The 21,622-nt window shown below is 37.5% G+C and overlaps 1 protein-coding gene across 1 annotated transcript in view; it reads left to right on the top strand.

Annotated features, from left to right (window-relative positions):
• Positions 1-13,121: 13,121 nt before the first annotated feature.
• The window catches only part of NYAP2 (neuronal tyrosine-phosphorylated phosphoinositide-3-kinase adaptor 2), a 264,307-nt gene continuing 255,806 nt past the window's right edge, over positions 13,122-21,622 (top strand). Inside the window, 2 exon segments of the mRNA XM_019445749.2 lie at positions 13,122-13,651; positions 13,957-14,442. The gene's annotated coding sequence lies outside the window, so the exon portion shown is untranslated.

Below are 21,622 nucleotides of genomic sequence, written 5' to 3'. Positions count from 1 at the left end.
AGAGAGAGACGAGAGAGGGAGAGAGAGAGTGAGAGAGAAATTCTTGTAGGCATTTGAGCCCTGTGTCTAGCTGGCTCTAGGGTTGTCTCTAGGTTGCTCAGACCCTCGATGGTGATGGAATACAGCATTGTATCTTTCCAATAGCTGTCTTCTTTTTTTCAAGTTAATTTAAGTCTCGCTTCTGTTACAAGTAAAAACAATGATGTATCAAGCAAGATAGAGTCTCTTGCATTGTTCTCTAAGTTGGCCTATATAGATAGACTTCAATGAGTTTAAGACCTATAACCTTTTATATACACAAAAATCTCCCAATCAGTTAAGGACTCATTTAGGCTGTGTCAATTGTTTGCTGCATACAATGACCAATTTCATTTTAGGACCTGAGTATAAAGAGAATAGCCATAGCTGATACTAGGTTTAAAATACAGGATTCCTCACAGGGCAATATTTCCATCGAAAACATGCGATTAATTTTAAATACACAGCTAATTTAAGTGGTTGGGAAACAAGCAACCTGCAGGTAGTCTAGGCAGCTTTAAAATGATTTTTTAAGATGAGTTTAGATGACTCGACATGTATGTGTTTAAAAATAAAATAAATGCTAAGGATCATTTACTATTTCACAAAGCAGTGAAATTAAAATGGGCTGTGTGTATTCAATGCCTCAGGTTTTGGTTTTGCTTTACTATAGCATCCCTCCATTTATGCGTTTTATCTTAACATGAATAGAAAATGTAATCATTATGGACAATGTTCTGAATATTTTAATTGAGATAAGAGTCTCCATTCAGATAAACATGCTGCTAAAAATCACCGGTAATTACCTTGGATGGACTTTTACTACCTGTTAATGGTGCAGCCAGAATCAACTATTTCCCTCACTCTAATTTCATTTAATTAAATGAAATTTAGAGCATCTACTAAAAACTAATTTATGTCAAATCATTTATCTTGTAATTATTGTGAGTTTATTTCAAATAAGTTGAATTTAAAATTATGGCACTGTAGTGACTTTAAGAAGGAGATATATATATATATATATATATATATATATATATATATATATACATATATATATGTCCATATATATGTGTGTGTTTGTACATAAACATCTACACATGGCATTTAAGAGTTTATTAAAATTGGATCTTTCCAAGATACAGTTTGACATTCTTCTGACTTTTGTTTGTCTTCTATTGTTTTTTTTTTAATCTTTATTTTATTTTTGAGAGAGAGAGAGACAGAGCACGAGCAAGGGAGAAGCAGAGAGAGAGGGAGACGCAGAATCTGAAGCAGGCTCCAGGCTCTGAGCTGTCAGCACACTGCCCAGCGTGGGACTTGAACTCAGGAACCATGAGATCATGACCCGAGCCAAAGGCAGCACTTAACTGACTGAGCCACCAGGGAACCCCTGTCTTCCATTGTTTTTAACAGGGTCAAAAAGAGTTGAAAAAAAGCAGAAATCCAAGAGAACAAAAGTGTCACAAAATTTGTTTTCTCTCATACCAGCTACATACACATCGCACTACATGATTTCCCAGGTGAATGCACCTGGGAACCCACCTGGACACAAAATATTATTTCCTAGGCGAAGAATTACGAGTCTGGTCACATTACCTCCAGACTGTCTCTCTGGGGGAAAGAGCACCAAACTGGGAGACAAAATACTAGATTATTTTCATGAATTCTTTTTTACTAATTTTTGCAGCTTTATTGAAGTATGAACAACAAAAATTGTCTACGTTTAGGTCATGATTTTTTTAAGGTATACGGTGTAATGATTTAATGTGCATATGATATGTGAAATGATTACCACAATAAAGTTAAGTAACACATCCATCACCTCACATATTTTTTCCTGTAGTGAGAATACCTAAGATCTACTCTCAGAAATTTTGATGTATACGAATCTGCATTGTTACCTATAGCCATCACGCCGTGCATTAGATCTCCAGAATTTGTTTATCTTCTAGCTGAAAGTTTGTATCCTTTGACCAAAATCTCCCCATTTCTCCCTCCCCTCAGCCCCTGACAACCGCTATTATACCCTCTATTTCTATGAATCTGACTCCTTAACATTTCACATACAAGTGTAATTAAATATATATATTATACGCATACGTACATACAACATGGTCTTTACCCTTTCATTCACTGATGGACACGTAGGGGGTTTCCATATATTTCTTGGCTATTGTGAATAATACTTCAGTGACCATGGAGGTGCAAATATATCTTTGAGAATCTGATTTCATTTCCTTTAGATATATACCCAGAAGTGGGACTGTTGAATCATATGGTAGATCTATTTTTAATTTATGAGGAAACTTGATATTTTCCATAATGACTATACCAGAACATTAGATTTTACCACAGATGTATCATTGATGGGCTTTTCACAAATCATACACTTTTTCTGGCTACACGTTCTTAATTTTAAAATAAAGTCATTGGAAAAAACGAATTTGATGTATTTTATGTTATGTGGTTGGATTTAATACTGTTTTCTTACAATCACATTGCTGTAATTTTGAGATGGTTGTGCTTTGTTTTTAGACAAGGTAGTTATAAATCTTATTTTATTACCAAGGAATAAAAAGGCAGTTTATTGAAATGCCTCATCTATACATAAGCATATAAGTGAAAATTTAATAGAGATATCTAGACTATACCAGGCTCTAATTTAAACTGTAAAATAAGTGAACCGTGATGTTATACTCTTCTGACTTTTACATTCTTTCCCCTCCTTATCTCAAAATGTCTTCACTAGATGCCCAAGTAGAGCTAACCCACAAAAATTTTCTTTAATTGTTTACTTATTAATTGTAAGCATTTGTACTTACAACCATACTTGATAGCCATGGGGAATATAATAATAACAACAACAGTAATAATGAAGAAGAAGAAGAAGAAGAAGAAGGAGAAGAAGAAGAAGAAGAAGAAGAAGAAGAAGAAGAAGAAGAAGCAAGAGGAGGAGGAAACGGAGGGGAGGAGGAGGAAGAAGAGGAAAGGAACTCCATCGTTCCTATTCTGTATAATCATTTTTCAATAAGTAGTATTTATTTGGGTGCCAGGTGAATGCAGCCCCTGGGCTAGGGAGCAGGTGGGTATCTAAGTCATCAAAGATTTTTTCATGTCCCAAAATCCACTATCTACCTTTCCTTAACTCTAGTCATTTTGTGTGGTTGGCCTGGTTCTCTGTACTTGCTTTTAATATTTTGTTAATCTTTTGAACTTCAGGTTAAATATGATTTAAACTTGGAAAGTGACTGACTTTAATTCTTGACTCTTTTCCTAAAGCTAGTACATTTCATTTCCCAGTGAAATGTGTATTTCATGCATATTTTCCTATATATTCTTTTATTTGAAATTCTATTCCACATCCGTTTCTCTCAGACCCAAGAAAGGAGAAAACTAAAATGTGAAGAAATTCATAAAAATACGAAATTTTCATAACTACAAACTGATAAGCTAAGTCGCCTCCATGTTTCATTTCTATCATTGTCAGTCCTGCCGCCTGCCTACCTACATAGGCATTGGCCAAAAGAATCACAGAATTATAAACACACACTTTGCTTTTGTGGTCAGAGGTCTGTTTATGGTGAGAAAAAATTATTAAGCCAGTTGATATCCCCCGAAGTTAGAATTCTGCTGTAGGTGAACACAGATTCCTGAGTGGGTATTTGGTAACCTTCAGATAAAGGCAGAGCTTAAGTGAGGAAAAGAGAAGAATTGCAGAAACGATTGTGGTTCGCTTGGGGAAAATCATTTGGAAAAAGGACTTTTCTGCATGCTCACAGGGCACTGATGTAGACACAGAATTGGGGCCACCTGTCCGTATGCGTCCATTTGCCCTTTACCGCCCTCTTTACTGAGGCCTGAAACACCTTCAGTCAGAACAGAGCTTCATTCGGTGGTTAGAAATAAGCCTGAGACTGAAGTGCCCCCAAACGTGAACAACCACCAGCTACTTAACAAAATATGCATCAAGAGCCTTCTGTTTTCCAAGAAACTTTCTGAATACTTGAGAGGTGAGCGGAAAAAGAAAGTCAAGTTCCCTGCTCTCCTAGAATTTTATTACCACGGTAGAGACAAATAATACATGAGCTAATAAGTGAATATATTATTACGATAGTAACATGCAATAAAAGCGCATGAAAGGAAGTCAAATAGGGCAATCAGAAATAACGTTTTGCATTTTGCAAACAGGAACTCATGTAATTATCTCAAGTCTATGACATGGGTCCAATTACCAGTTTTCCAATGAGGAAGTTGAATCACAGAGAAGTTAAGTATTGCTCACGATGATCACCAAGAAACCCCCTCACATTCGTATCTGAAATTTCTCAGAGCCCAGTGAATATTTTGTGTCTTATTTCTCCACCCTACGAAGTCTGGTTTACTTTTGGACTCCATTTGAAATATGTGACTTCATTCTTCCTAACCTTCTGGGCAAGGGCCGAAAAAAATCCGTGAATGAGAATAAAGCGTTAGAGACTAGAAAGAGAACTAAATTCTAGACGACCAAAGAAGAGGCTGTCTTTTCTTAGGCAAGCTTTTTAACATTCTGTCTCCAATTTCCCAATCTGTTTAATGAAGGGATTACACTGGATTATCAACAAGGTCCTGTTGCTGTATTTAAATTTGACCTCAGAGTAATGGCCAGTCACCAAGAGAGTGAGCTAGGACACGATCAAATCCGAACTTTATCCACAAGCACCTGAAATTTAATTCGTAGTCAGCCTGGAGTTAGAAAATGGAATGTTTAGGAATGATAAGATGGGATTTATTATTTTCATTGTTTATCATGTTTTGAAGGAGTGTTGGTACCTCATGCCTTACTTTAGTGATCAATTTCGCCGGCCTCCTTCATCAGCCTTAAAATGCCCCCAAATAACTTTATTTGAATCAACTAAATGAAGTGAGGAAATAGGCTTGGAGGAGAATACGTAGTAGGCTACAGCTTTCATTTGCTTCTTCCACTGTTCTCTCTAATTACTGATGGGTATTTTCAAATACTTATTAACTCTGTGTGAGCTTACATAAGACTACAAGGTCTCCATTCAGGAAATACTATAGCATTTTAAGTAGCAGAAGCTGAAAAAGAAGGGCGAGACTTGGCTCATGGTCAACTAAGGCAGTCACAGACGACCAAGTGGTCCCCAATCCTGAAGGACACAATCTTCCAAGCCCCGTTTTAAATGTTTTCATTAGACAGGTTGTTTCCACCTGCAATTCCTTCTTTCTTTATAATATGACTTTTCCCCAAATCCTATCTGGCCAATACACTACTCATACCTACTTTTGAATTTTTATCTCCTGGTTGCAGATATTGCCAACTCGGTAATGCATTGGCCACATTTCCATTTCACAAATCCTCCTGACCCAGGCTTCTCATTTTGAAATAAATGGAAACTCACAGATTCCAAAGGCTTCTCTTTCAGGGGGAATTTTGTGAAGACGGAATTTTACCTTTTTCCCCCAAATTACCATATAAAATTATTATAAAAATAGCATATGCTTATTCGAGAAAACTAAGCAACACATACATCTACTTTTTAAAGAGTAAAAAAAAAATCATTACCCAGACATAAAAACAATTACACTATTTTTTCTGTACTAGAAAGTCCTCTCTGCATATAATAATTGTGTAACCTCAGACAAACCCCTTTAACTCCCCCTCAATATTCTAATTTCAAATGAGGAAAATTTGCTTGCTCATAAGATCCTTGTGGTGACTGAATGATTGAGTTAATTTAGGTTGAGCACACAATAAACATCATGTTTACTGTTGTTATTATATTATGTTTATGCATGAATATTTTATATGTATGCATGTTTTATGCTATATTCTGTTATTTCCTATGTAATATAGCTATTCAATAAGTTTTAGTTCAATATATCCTATAGATGAACAACCACTCTATTTGCTGGGATCCAGCAAAGAAGTACCTGGAAGGTACCTGTTCTCACAATGCTTGTATCCTCGTGAGAAAAAACTGGTAAAATTAAAACCGCGGTAAAAATATATTCAATATACGCATGTATGTATGTGTGTATGCATGGGTGCATAAACAAGGTAATATCACATAGTGATAAGTATTTGCAGAGAAAGTGGTCTGATTGATGGGATGATCAGTGACGGGGTTGGTTTTCTTTTGCAGATTGGGGGAGCAGGAAAAAATATGAAATCTGGGGCATTACTACATTTAGAAACCAAGCAGAGGAGGAAGCCAGCAAAGGAGACGAGGAGGGAGAATTCCCTGAAATAAGAGGGAAAATAAAAGAATACAGTGTCACGGAGGATGAGATAAAATAGTACTACAAGTGGGAAGATAAAGGAAGACAATGGTCCCTGGATTTGAAAATATGAACGAATTGGTTTTAGGTATAGTGTTGGTTATCTTTCCGAGTACTGCTCACTTTTCTCTGATTGCATCTATCACGAAGGTACACATTTAATGGTGCACATTAAGCACTAGACACGGGTTTGTTTTGTTGTTGTTGTTTTGTTTTGTTTTTACATGGACTTTTACATGGATTAACTGATTTAATCTTCACAATAAATTTCTGACCTCCACCAATATTATTGTCTCTTTTCAGATCACTAAACTGAGGCAGGGAGAGGTTTCGCAGCTTGCCCATTGTCAGGCAGTCAGGATACAGGTTGAGGGGCACACCAGCCTGACGATTCCTTCGTAGAAATAGTGTTCTCTTCCTCTTGACAGGGGTCACCTTCACATAAATGAATATAGATCTATACTGGCATTTTAATACTTGCGTAATATTTTTCAATCTCCTATTGTTGAATGTGTAGGAATGTTCAAATTTCTGTTATTATAAACCATAAGCGGCCACAAACATATAGTTTTGTACGCTTACCATGCCCTTAACGTGCAACTATGATTTCCAAGACTGTGTTCCTTAAAGTAAATTAAAACACCATCAGATGTCCCTTCTTTTTGGTTGTGTGCATTTATATAACTATCCATTTCTCCACATACTTGCCAACGCGGGCAATTATTTTAAAAATGAGCCACTTGTGATTTAATTTGCATTTTATTACTCTCGAGGTTAAACATTTTTTTCTGTATTTACTTGCCATTTCAAATTCTTATTTTATGAATAACTCACGCCTATCTTTTGTTCTTGTTTAGCACTGTGGTGTTTCATTCTTGCTTATTTATAAGTTTTCCTTTTTATTAATAATACTAGCGTATTAATATTAATAATATAGGAGGACTACGTAACTGCTTAGCTCTCATCTATGTTGCAAATAATTTCCCAATTTTGCATTTAAATGATAACTTTATTTATAATCTTTTTCCATGTAAATATTTTGCATTTGCGTTTTGGAGGGCGCCTGGGTGGCTCAGTCAGTGAAGTGTCTGACTTCAGCTCAGGTCTTGATCTCACAGTTTTTGAGTTCGAGCCCCATGTGAGGTTCTGTGCTGACAGTTCAGAGCCTGGAGCCCACTTTGGATTCCGCGTCTCCCTCTCTCTCTGCCCCTCTCCTGCTCATGCTCTGTCTCTCCCTCTCCTTAGAAAAAAAAACATTAAAAAATTAAAAAAAAATAGTTGGCATTTTTATATATTCATGGGTTGTCGCTTGTTTCTAGGTTTCAGGTTCTCTTTAGTTGGGCCAAATCCACCCCAAGATCGTATTAAAGTTTCTTTGCATAGATAGTTTTTAAAATTTTTTTAACATTTATTTATTTTTGAGACAGAGAGAGACAGAGCATGAACGGGGGAGGGTCAGAGAGAGGGAGACACAGAATCTGAAACAAGCTCCAGGCTCTGAGCTGTCAGCACAGAGCCCGACGCGGGGCTCGAACTCACGGACCACGAGATCATGACCTGAGCCGAAGTTGGCCGCTTAACCGACTGAGCCACCCAGGCGCCCCTATAGATTGTTTTTTATATGCAAGCATTTGAGAGGAAGATGTGGAGCTGCATTGTCCAATATGGTAGCACTATCGATATGTAAATTTAAGTGAAAATTAATTAAGATAAAATAAAATTTAAAATTTAGTTCCTCATTTTCACCGACCGCAATTCAAGCGCTCAAGAGCCACATGCGGCTAGTGGCTATCATACTCAGCAGTGAAGGTATCATCGTATGAATTTTCACTGGACAGTGTTTCTTTAATGTTAATACGCATATCAATCGCTGAGGCATGTGTTCAAAGGCAGCTCCTGACTCAGATGGTCTGGGGGAGACTGGGCTTCCACGTGAAACAAGCCCCCAGATGATGTTGATGCTGTAATTTGTATCATACTTTGAGTAGCAAACATTGAGACTTATTTTTATAAAAATCCTTTATGTGTATATATACGCACTTCTGTTTGTTTAACTGTATTACTGGTAGGCGATAGCATATCTATCATGTGCTAAACACCCATATATGTTTGCCCGGGACTCTCTGAACTCTTCTATTGATTCACAGTCAACTGTCCGATGCTACAAGAAAATCAATATAGGTTTGCAGCATGCTTTCAGGTTTAGTCAAGAAAATATCTATCAATAACTTTGCAAGTTCCACCAAACATCAAATTTTATTTAAATTAAAAATACATTCGCTTTGAAGCCAATTTAATAAGACAGAATTCTTTACCAGATTCTTTCTTTTCCGGAAGAAAGCATTTATCTGTTTTCCTCTATCTCATTTTATGTCTCTGCCATCGACTGAATGTCTGTGTCTCCCCAAATTTATATATTGAAACTCTACCCCCAATGTATTTGGAGGCGGGGTCTTGGGAGGTACTTAGGTTTAAATGAGGTCAGGAGAGTGTTAATCTCCATGATGAGATCAGGGTCCTTTTAAGAAGAGAAAGAGAGACCAAATATTCCTTTCTCCGAGGAACTTCACTGGAGACTGAATCTGCCAGCACCTTGATCTTGGACTTCCCAGACTCTGAAACTGTGGGAAATAAATGTCTGTTTTTTAAGCCCCCCGGTTCACGGTATTTTGTTATAGCAGTGTGAGCTCCAAGACAGTGCCTCATAAAAAAATTGTATTATTTTCTCTAATTACAATCCCTATGTTTGTGTATTCAATTGGTCTTCCTATGATACCCTAATTATTTCTAGTCAGTATTATTGATTATTCCTATGGTACCCTAATTATTTCTATGGTCTTCCTATGGTACCCTAATTATTTCTAGTCAGTATGATTATTTTGGATTTTTCAGGAAAATTCGGATTTTTTTGGATCTAATATCCATTTTGGATTTTTCAGCGAGAAAATGGAGTTCCTTTGGAAAGGTTTTCCCTCTTCGAATGTTTGAGATTTAGGAGGGCCATTTTTTTTTCTTTTAATTTTGATTTAGAATTTCATTTTTAAAAAGAGAACTTCATGCTCAATATATGAGCCTTTTTGAGTTTTCTACTTTGGCAAGCCATGCCATTAGTTGAGATCCAGAGTCACGCATTCCTTGAACAAATCCCTGCCACTGGCTAGATGCAACCTATATGCTGGGGCCCAGGGAATATAAAGGAAAGATACCACTTTTTCAGGAGTATTTGATGAGCACACTTGGAGGATGGAATGAATATGTTTGGAAGAACATGAAAAAAATCTCAGGGGCACCTGGGTCGCTTATCCAGTTGAATCCCTGACTCTTGACTTCAGCTCAGGTTGATCCCAGGGTCATGGGATCGAGCTCAGCATCAAGTTCTGCACTGAGTGTGGAACCTGCTTGAGGTTCTCTCCCTGTCTCTCTACCCCTAACCCCCTCAAAAAAAAATCTTGTGACTTTATTCTTTACTAGTGATGTATTTATTGATGGAGTAGTTCATAATACAGAAAAGAGGTTTGGCTGTGATAACTCAGGAGAGGCAACCTAGGTAAGGTATTCTTGATTTTTGGAACTTGAGTAAGCAATAGCCTTTCAAAAGAGGGAGAAGATTTGTTAGAGTGAGAGTATCAGTTTCACTAGAACATACGATGGTTTTTAAACAATATTTTTTATAATTCTTGAGCATAGAGACAAATATAATTTATTATAAACGTAAAACCTTTTGAAATCTGCACTAGGGAATATCAGCTTGATAAAAGAAGAGGGATAGATTCATATGTTTGGATCAATTCGTGCGTTTCCAGTCATGGAGTATTCCATTTATTGTCAGTTCCCCCCCTCGGCAGTATAAATTTAGCTTTTGTATATATTATTAGGTAATAAATCTGTCCCCCACCCTTACACACCAAGTTACTCAGTATTCTGGATCCTGGAGCAATGTATCATTATCCAATGCTCGACAGTCTCTAAGTCATGCACAACTTCTGTTGACATCTATATCATTGCATAGGCAAAAATCATGAGGAGCATATGGTTCTCATTCTACCTAGACTTTCATTTCATGCTGTTACCAGAATGCTCAGAAATCCTGATTGGATGGGAAGATTAGCTTTTCCCTAGTGGAATAATTTCATTATAATGGAGGTGTCATCTCCCTAAGCTAAATGTGGAAAGAATAATGGAAAGATTACAGATCATGAAAAAAGAAACTAGAGAGACTTTATTATAAATTATGACATGACTTCGGAGAGTATATTTTGATATATTTGAATAAACCCCTTAAGTTTAGGTAACTAGATTGCTCACTTTCAATTTTCATGTTCTCGTGTGCCTCACTTTTATACAAAAAGCATTACCCACCATCTGGCTGATTTATAGACTATGAAGCACTTTCAAGGTGCCAACGCTCCTTGTCTATCTGAGTTCATGGAAAGGACCTACTTAACCCCAATGACACCAACTCTGTCAGCCAGTAGAGCATAACAGAAAGAGCCCAACGTTACCCTGACATAAGAACTTTAAAAGAAATAAGTCATGAGGCATTTAAATACTGGTTTCTATGAGATCAGGAACACCTATGTATTTTACAGAGATGTTTAAGAAGTAAACCAACACATAATTTGAGCTTCGTTGGTCTTTCTGTACCTTTGTTCTTAATATAAAAAATTTCAACTTTAATTTTTGTACTGTGACGTTCTTCTTTAAATACTACTGAAATGAGTAGAGATGAATTCCACATTTGAATCTAAGGTTACTTGAAAGTAGAAATCCTTTTCTATCTCATTCAGTGAGACCTAAGGAACTAGTTGTGGGGACCTTCTAGACACCAACCCCCAAAGATGCCATTAATTCCTATACTCTACTATATCTCCAGAGAAGAAATTGCCTGATCAATATATACTGTGGCCTGGAATGAGGAAGGTATGGGATTGAGAAGATAGAGTTGATATAATGTGATGGCTCCCAAACTCTATTCTGTGCAAAGGAGAGAAAAAAATAAAAGAAATGAAACAGGACAGAAACACAATAATCATAAATTTTTCTAAAGCTGAAAATGTTAAGTTTAAAGGGCTACACATTATTTTCTTGGGGTAAAAGTCCCTTTACTCTTGAGATATTTTGGGGGGAATTTTTTTTAAAGTTAGCAACCATAAGCCAGTGTCTCTGCATTTTATTTGAAATTATCCTGGTGCGTGATATTAAAGTGACTGAAAGCTCCCTGTTGGCCAAAGATGATGAGAGGCACAGCAGCCCAGTGACCTCTGATTCTAATCCCAATGAGCCAAGGAGTGTGAGGCCTGAAGCAAGGCAGTATGCTTATCTGGGTTTTAATTTTCTCCAAGGTAGAAATGGGCTTTACACTAGTGTCTATTCAAGCTCTCTGTAGATAAAAATGTGTTCCACCGATCTTTATGGAGTTACCAGTCATGATTAAGTATTTACACTTCCTAAAATATCTGCCACATAATTTCTTTATAAAGAATCTTTTCTGCTTTGGGTCACATGTTGAAAGAAGACTCCTATGACAACACTTGACCACCAAAAATAATGATACGCTCCTAAACCTCTCAATGACAGTGTGGTGGCTGTTACTAGTTTGTAAGTGGTACTTGAGACAATTTTTCCCCCTACATGGTGCTAAGTTATTAGAATCTTCATAAGACAGAGGAGAGAGAGAGAGAGAGAGAGAGAGAGTGGGGGCAGGGCGGTAAAGAGAGGGAGAGAGAAAAAGAGAGAGAGAGAAGGAGTGAGAGAGATGTGGCCTCTTTTCTTTCACAATTAAATTTCCCTTCCTTCTTTCATCTATCTGATCTTCCACAGATGTTCTGTTCTGTCCAAAGAGTGGAGGCACAAAGAGTAGGAAATAAGTGACATATGTGATTTGTTTTAGGAATGCACATTAGGACATGTGAAAACTGAAACTCTTGTAGCAATGTAACATGTTGATTTTATTTTTCCTCAGATACATACAAGTTAAAAAAATAACATTTGCAACATCGTGGTACAGTTTCAGATGGCATTTACGAATCAGGAAGGTAAACCTAAGTTTATTATTTTTTTATGGTCTGTTGATGCATGAAAAATTACATTCAGATCACATTTTTCTAAGAAATTAGTTATGAATTTAGATTTTGGGGATAACCTTTAGGAAAATCAGTTTGTGAGTGAAAGTAATTTGCAAAAAGAGTTACTGGGAAAATGTGATGAAAAGAAATCTCCTGGTCACTATTGAATAATTTTCCCTCTCAAAATTGGTATTTCAGTCTCAACTAAGCAGAAACTCATTGCTTATTGTTATATTTACCATAATACCAACTAACACAATAAAACACCTATATTTTACTTCACTATACTTCTTACTTTGAAGGAAAACAAGTTAGATACAAACTTATGGGCTTGTATGTGTATGCATATACACACGTGTTTTTGTATACATATATACTTATGTCTATAGAAGTTGTATTATATAACATGATATATATGCATATATTCAGCAGGCTTTTAAGAACGGAATGAGGAGAATCCTCAGGAAATGTAGGGAATAGGTTGACTTTCAAAAATTTCAACAGTGAATCTATAGGAGTTAGTGGCACACCATGGTTAATTCACATCTTATTTTTGTTAAAAAAAAATAGCGCGCTCTCTGAGTGAGATCTTTATTCAACATACATGTGTGCTGTACATGTTCCTTCTAAGTGGGCTAGTTTTGTTCTCATGCCATGGGAGCAGGTGGCACGAGGCTGTTTTGATGAGGTTAAAAGGCTCCTCCCCTCTTTCCCCAAGCAGCAGCCTGAAGTACGTCAGCAGTAATTGTGTGCCTGGCTCGGCAGGGAGGGTGGAGGCAAAATTGGTATCAAATAAGGGTATCAAACTGAGATCTCGATGTTCCATTTAAGTTGTTGCTCATTTTCATTAGCCATGCCAGGGGTGAAAAGCTTATAACTTAAACACCCTCTGTAGTAACAACATTTCTTTTTGATGGATTTATGTTTTTCTTCTCCATAAAGCTGGAATGAGGGTTGTAGTGGATGTAAATGAAGGGGTTTCTTTATCCTCTTTTCATTTTATCACTTACTAATCAGACTTCAGTTCAGACAGATAAAAGGGAGAGATTCTGTTGCCTAAATGTGAGGTCTTTAATGAGGATGGGAGGCCCCAGGGAGGCGAAATCCGAAGTAGAACGATGCTGCTCTCGGGTTTCTTGTCATTTCTTCAGTTGCTTCTTCGCCTCCCTTTTCCAAGGGGCCTAGTGAGCAGGAACTATCCAAGGTGCTAGAATGCTGGCAGCTTTGCCGTTCAATGCAGACGGACTGCAGAAACAGAGAAGAAAGATTACTGCTTATTTCAGAAGGTAGGTTCTTTGTTTCAGAATCCCTGATTAATCAGCAGCAGCATCAACAGACTAAGGCAGCTGGAGAGGAGAGAGAGAGAGAAGCAGGAAGGGAGGGAGTCAGGGGCAGGGAGGGAGGGAGGGGAAAGAGAGAGAATGGGAGAGAGAGAGCTGGTTGTCACGGGGGAGGGACGATACCACAAGCTAGGCTGCTCTAAACCTTCTGTATGTAAGTGGCAATGAGAAAGAGCATCTTTTGGGCTGAGAGGAGACATTTAGAGAGGATGTTTCTGATTTTTTGTTTTCATTTATTGTTGTCTTCACAGAATATAATCAAATGAGGCACCTTAGCCAGCCTGGGTGATTGCTTCGAGTCTTGTAATCATCTGTGTAGCAAAGTGGGTAAAATCATTCAATTTCTTCCCTGCTGGACCTGGAAAGAGAGGGGCTGTGTGTTCATCCCCACCCATTAGCTATGCCCTCTTTTCTCTGAATGTCGATTTAAGGAAGCAGGCACCTGTCTTCTGCCACCGCATCTTCCTAGCAAACTTTAAAGGCCATTTTATCTGATAGGAAGAACATCAAGGATGCTCTGATCTCTAGTGATGAAGAATCTGGGAATGGACACTTTCCCCATCCAGATGCAATGCACTTTAATTGAAGAAAAACTGAGCTGAACTACAAGTCTCTTTCTTATGGTGCTGGATTACTCCTACAGAACTGCCCAGAGATCAACCGCGAGAGAGGGCTCTGACAGACACTAGTCACCTTCTGATTGTTGCACTTAGCTCTCCCTGGAGACGTAAATTTTGGTATGTATCTCATTTTTCAGATTCTCTAAGCATGCTAATTGAATCCAGCACTAAATAGATCAAGAAATCTGGTTATGAAATGGAATGGGATTTTATCTGGGGGTACTTAATGCTGAAGTTTGCATGTCTTATTAGGTGCAACAGAAATAAAGCCACAGCAAAGGCATCCAAGGCTTTAATAAGCCTCTGGCTATTTTGTGCCCTCTTACCCACTTAGTTACATTACCACGGAAATGGCTAAACTAGATTTTCATTGGTAAAATGAGCCATGTTGAATTATTAAAAGCATTGAAAATATTTTCCAGGGTATTAATTGGCATTCACATTGTGCATGCTAGCTATTTATCGGCTATTCCATACCATAAATATTTTACAACAGTCTCTCAGCACATTTGTGTCAGCCTAATTTTGTATTCTCAAAAAAAAAACCTACCAAAAAATAAATAAATGAAACTATCAGACATACACCAAAGCTGAAACTGCTCCTTCCTAACAGAGTAGACATAAACCTCTTTGAGAAACATGAATTTTAACACTCAGTATCAGGAAGATCTCATTAGTCTTATCACAACAAATATTTTCTATAGGACTTTAGGGAGATTTGTTTTACCTGGGACACACACTTAATTTGTTGGGGTGTCTCCATTTTAATTTTTCTAAAAACCAGGAACATTTTAAATACAAGAAATGTAGGTCTTCCCCAGCTGGAAGGACTATTACAGGAAATAATACTGTTCCTTCTCATTAAGAATTCTTAAAGTTGGCTTGGTACTGTAGAACTGTATTTTTTTTCTACACATACCCCCAAATAAGGGAATCCGATCTAAGAAGTTACACAATGTAGTTTTAGTCCATTTAATATGCAAGACTTTATCATCAAATAGTATGAAATAATGACGATAGAGCAAGAGTGAACATCAACTCTTCTCCTAATTCTTCACATGTTAAACAATGCTCCAACTCATTTTTCTGTATTGTTAGTTGGTAAACAGATTAATATGAGAGTATGTGAGCTACAGATGCCAAAATTGTTTTATTTTTCCGTGGAAATCACAACACACCTTTGCCAACTCAGTAAAGAGGACTCTGTGAAGGACACTGACAGTTGAGGAAATCAGTGAAAACCGACCTGAGAAAAAACCCGACAACTTCACAAAGAACTGTAGAGAAGCCCAAGGACTTGAGACATCTGCAAAGTTTAGAAAAACAAGTGTAAAAATGCTACAGACAAGAAGGTTGTCTATTGTTTAAAAAAAAAAAAAAGTCATTCAATTAGATGGTTTTCATTGTAGCGCCAGTCAGCAATTTATCATACTGACTGTATCTACTTTGCCAATACTGCCTTGTAAGCGTCTGGAAACACTTGGCCAAAGGCTCAGAAAAGTACCTCAGCCATTGACATTTTGTGTGAGTCCCTAATATTATCAGAAACGTGCTATCCCTTTAGACCATGGGCAAATAGCACCATGACAACCTGGAAGTTGGGGGCGGGTATCTGAGTTATGATACCACTCATTAACATGATCTATGCCCATTTTACCGACTTTGGGAAGGGAGAGAGTGGAGAAAAAACTCGCTTCAAAGTAATCTGCTTTCTGAGAAAAAAGCAATCAGCGTTTTTGTAGTCACTTCAACAGGCACCCGTGGTTTTAACTCTAACATTTCCCATGTTGAGCAGAACAGCTGCATTTTGATGAAAGTGAGAATAAGAAAATGAGCATGACCATTTGTGGGGTTGAGGGTAGGATTTTAAGCACAATCAAAGTGAAATGATAAGATTTGTTGTTGACAGATTATCAGAAAAACAATTTTGACATGGTTTACACAGGTTACGAATTATAACCAGGCAATCTGGTCTGTTGATTTGGTCCTGTGTGAAGTCAGCGAATTCTAGAAATTAATTTGCATACAGATTTTACATATGTATATGAAGCCTGATTATTTAAATACTTATATTTTGACAATGTGTTTTCAAATTGGTCTGAGTACATGCAACAAATGTGAAAGATCTTTTTCCTCCTGCTGAATAAAAAAGAAATAGTCAAAATTGCCTTGGGAAACTTTTATTTGGCTGAGTCAATACTGCTGGACAAAAGAGGATTCTCTATATCAGAGAAGATTCCATGATTGGAAGGGGAGGGAAAATCAAATTTTAATAGGTCAGATTCTAATAACTTCCTCACAGCACTGGGGCAGGTGTGGTTTGAGAACCTCATGAAGAACTGAGAAGTAGGGACTAGAAAACTTTCCCATAAGCAAATGAAATGCAATGCACAAATGTGAAATGAGGGCAACATGACGAGGCTTTCCACGAGGAAATGTATTCCCTAGCATGCATTCTGTCCTTCCCAGTCAACACAAACAGCATTATAAGAATAACACAGGATAAAGTTTACATTATTCTAGCTGTAACATTATCTTATAGGGCTATCTGTGACCTGAAATTTAAGAAGCTTCTTAACTTCAAGAGCTGGGGGGCACTTCTCTCCCAAACAGTTGCTTTTTCTTCCCCTGTCACTCAGCAGATATGGAAAATGTCTGGATTGATGGACTATTCACGATTTTAAATCTTGGAACACCAAAGTTTTAGATGGAGAGCAGCTTCACCTCAGAAATTCTGAGAATTCTCTAAGAAGGGAAGAAAGAACCAGCCCCCACAAAGGCCAGTGGGCTAATTCATTTCAGTGATGCTTATATACAAGGGTCCTGCTTTTTTGGTAGGGGGTGGCAAAGGATCCGTCAGAAGGTTCTGCCTGAGAAGTCGGTTTACACACCCACCTGAGTCAGTTCTTGCAGAACCGGAGTGACTGATGTCACAGTGCATGAAATCACACTGAAGAGGGAATTTGTTCTGCATTTTAAGAAAAGAGAAATACTTTAACAAGTATAAGATGGCAGGCTTCATTTTTTATCTGACCCTTTCTGTATGTCTTTTCTTCAACAGCCGTCTGCAATGAATCAAATGCTTTCTATACTATGGAGACCCCAATCTTGACATCAGTTAGTGACACATTAAATATCCTCTGGTAAATTGAGGCTACAAAAAATTTATTCCTTAGTTTACAAGGGAATCTACATACATGTATGTGCTTAGTTAAAGTTTTGTATACACTTAATTCTCAAAAATATGCTCCCTCCCCCCCCTTTTTTTTTTTTTTTTTTTGTTTTAACATTGAAAGTCACGTAATGTCTCAGCTTCTTGAGTTCCTTGGATGCAAGTAGTGGCTATAGAATGAGAAAAAAAAAGGAAATGAATTTTTTGTTTCTATGGATTCAATTTGGATACCTTTATGTATATTTTATGCTCCACGTGTATAGGTAATAGGTAGTTTTATTTCAGTGGAAACATGGTAAAGAAATGAATTGCTACTTTCAGCTCTAGGCTCAGCATGGGTGAGGTACAGTGATGGTTTTACACAAAAGAAAATAAAGAAATGGCTAATACGAGACAAAGTTAAATGCTTAATGTTTTAAATATGACCTCAATCTCACCAGTTTAAATCGGTGCATCCAAGCTGAAGAGAGTGAAATTTCAAATTTTAGGAGGTATCACAATACCATACAAAGTAATCTTTGTGAAGGGTGTGGTCTACAGGAAATAAGTAATAAGAGTGAAAGAATACAATAAAGCAGAGCAATTAAAACATCCAGCTGTATTTAAGCTAACATCTAATAAAAGCCAACAGCTTTTGGCTTTTATTAGAATGGCAACGATTTTAAATACAGTAATTCAAAAATGAAACAAAAGGAGGGTTTTCTGAATGCACCACACAGCAGTGGAAGAAAAGGCGTGAGGTGAAGTTGTGAAGCTACCTATGATTTGTGTGGGGTTTCTGATCTCAGTCATGTTAGGTGCTTTCCCGGGAGACTCCTAACACAAATTCTCAATGTTCGCCACAACTTCCAAGAAAAAGAACACATATACAACTCTTGCACTGTTTGAGTCCACGCCATGCATTCCTGATAAAACCCATCTACCTTGCAGACCAAGAATGTCAACTTTCAACCAATGCTCTAGGGGGAGCTAAAATGTCTAATTTGTTGCAAGCAAAAATGGCCGCCAACACACACTGATCCAAAGGCAAGGGATGACTGGAGAAATGCAGAAGAGCCCTTCAACCTCACTCACTTTGTTGTCACAAATATACCACGCAATCGTTCGAGATCTAATAAGAGTCTCTTGCATATTGCAATGGAGCTAAAGGCGCTATCTAAAGGAGAGGGGCCCTTTTGCTTCTTAACTATTGTGTTCCTAAGATGCCAACATGAAGAATTCAGTGCTCACGACAAGCCTTTATGAACTACTTGTACACAGGATTGTTGTTAAAGGGCCAGAGATAAACTTGATTTAATATCCAGCAGCCAAAATGAAGCCAAGTGTTTAGTGGCATGGACCATGCCTTGTTCAACATCTATCTTAGCCATAACTACACATTTCTGAAAGACAAACAGATTTATGACCATACCTGACTGGGTTCTCACTGCATAGAAATGGTAGCAGTTGTAGTGAGACAGCCACTTCACGTACAGCTCACTTTTCTCGAGAGAGGCCTCACATTTGTTTAAGGAGGAGTGAATGAATGAGTCTCTGCATTCAGACTTCAGCTGGCTGAGAAACACCAGCTTGGAAGGGTGGAGCCCAAGTGTTTGAGCTTCATGGTTCCTCTGTGACAAAGCCCTTATCTTCTCGTGGCAGGAACTGGGGCGGAATGGATAAATGGTCTGTCTGCATGCCCTTGGTTAGGAAGCGAGTCTATGAAAGCCTTCCATGCCTCCCTTTGCACACCTGTGACTAAGAACTTGAACTGCATTAAACATTCTATTCGTGTATGTTTCAAAGTAAACATGTGTTTATTGAGGAGTTATTACTAAACACCATCTTGGCCACAATTAAGAATTAGGAAGAGGATGTAAGTAGTAATGTTAGTGACTAATAATTTTGCTCACATTTCCTGAACACTCACATGTGCTTTCTAACTGAACGCTTACAGCAACATAAGGGAGTTAAGTATATTCCAACCACCATTTTAACCACATGGAAACTAAAGCTTAGAGGAAGCTAAAGCTTCATTAAATGGCATAAAGTCAGAGACCTAGGGGTGCTTGCATTGTGATTTCAGGCCATACCGCCCAAGTCCTCAGTTACACTCTTCAGGACTGCCTAACTGCCCTCTGCCCCTACCCCACATTACAATCTACCTTTTACATGTGGACAAGAGAGCAGGAGAGTGTGATGCTTAAACATTGGTAGGGTCCATGTCCTTTTTTTATGGTTATTTTTGAAGCCTAGTTATTGGTATTGGATAATGTTCTGTGTTCATCCTCAAAAATGGTGACCACACACCCTGACAAACTCGTGAAAGCTACCACCTGTGCTTGTCCCACTGACACCGTGTTGCAAGTTTTTAATTTATTGTCCTCTTACCCTGCAGTGTGAATGTTTAGAAGGACACAGGTTTGCCTTTATCAGTGCCTCATTCATAACAGGTGCTCAAGAAATACTTGAAGACATGAACGAGCGTAGAATCAAATCCCTCCCTAGAACTAGATGACAAGCATGATTTCATGCATCTAGTTATCATTGTCCAGAAATTTGACTAGATTTTATGGTTTTTATCCTTCAAATTTTCATCTTAACTTTTCAGATTATACTCTTACTACTTATAGCACAACTTTCCCTAGTATACATACTTGATGGCATTGTTATTTAATGTTGTCTCGGAACAAACATAATTTCAACGCCAGTCAATTTGAAAGACCACATAAAGAGATAATTAAGTTTCAGAAGTACCCAATTAACCTAGTTCATATCTGGAATATATAAACTGTATGGAGAATCTCTGGTGTCCTTTGGGTGGGAGGAAAATTTAAGGGAAGAAACAAAAATTGGGGGGTAATGCTTTTCACAGGGGGGCATATACAGTTTTGCTCAAGGGCAAAGTGGGAGGGTTCTTCCACCCTGAGGCGTTGTCTCTGGAATCCTTGTCCTGACTTGGCCTGCTTAACTATGGTAGCATTAATTGCCATAAAGTTAGACAGAGCTTTTTTTTTTTTTATCCAGGCACACCTAGTGTTGAAGTCCTTGGGAGAAGTGAGTTCCCAATAATGGTAATTCTTCAGCTTTCTGAGAATCCTGTTCCTGTATTTTTTCCCTGAAAATTGCAATCATTGGTAGCAGTAATTTCTTATTCTTATGCATGTCTACCCCTTGAGCATCTAAGCTCATGGACTTATAGTACAATACAATTCAATTATGCTAGACAGTTGAAATTAAAAGACCATTTTATTTGCCAACCCATTATGGCTCAAAACCAAACCAAATGTAATAAAACTCCACATAACAACAACAACAACAAAATCATCAGTCAACAAACAACTCATATCCCCTACTTCCAACAATCTCTCACTGGCTGGAGAATAAATCTTTAAATTCAGAGTAGGAGTCAAATAACAGAAGAATTGACTGGCAGCTGAAACGCTAATAAACTCTGATAAGAAGTAAAGTTTCCATAGCTACCATCCAGGTATGGAACATGATTATACTTGTAAAAAACTCGAAATGAATATGATTCATAAGGGCAACGGTGAAAGCCTAGGACTTCTACATTAGATAGATTGGCTGAGATTTAAAAAAAACATATCTTCCTGGGGCTTTAAAAGAACATAAAAGATGTAAACGTCATTTATAATTTTAAATGGCCAAAGTTTTTTTCTTATTTATTGATTTTGCTTTTGCTTTTTCAATTTGATGCAATGATACAGTTTCTTATACAACAGTGACTATGCAATTGAGGACAGTAAGCCTTATTAAGCTAGAAGGCCAAAATACTTATCTTGCATGCAATTAATTAAACTTCAGTTCTATTTTTGATTGATTAGAGCACCATTGCTCTATCCCCTGGCTTCATTGATTTCTATAATTCATTGGAATACATCTGCTTCAAAGCATCCTGATTTTCATAGCCTGCTGGTTATCTATCACCTGTCCATACACATACCCACATATGACATTGGCAATCTTTCGCCTGTACTTTTATTATGAAGATATTAGCTACCATGACTGTATGCCTATTATTGTTAAACTTTATGTTAAATTCTTTATAACATCACCTCTCTAAATCGTTACATCAGCAAGAGGTAGAAGCTATTACTTCCATCATTTTGGAGGTGGACGGTATAT

The sequence above is a fragment of the Panthera pardus genome, unplaced genomic scaffold, assembly GCF_024362965.1.
Source record: "Panthera pardus isolate Hobbes unplaced genomic scaffold, ASM2436296v1 HiC_scaffold_10, whole genome shotgun sequence".
Lineage (NCBI taxonomy): Eukaryota > Metazoa > Chordata > Mammalia > Carnivora > Felidae > Panthera > Panthera pardus.
The sequence above is the reverse complement of the archived record's forward strand: the minus strand, read 5'-3'. Positions and strand labels throughout refer to the sequence as shown.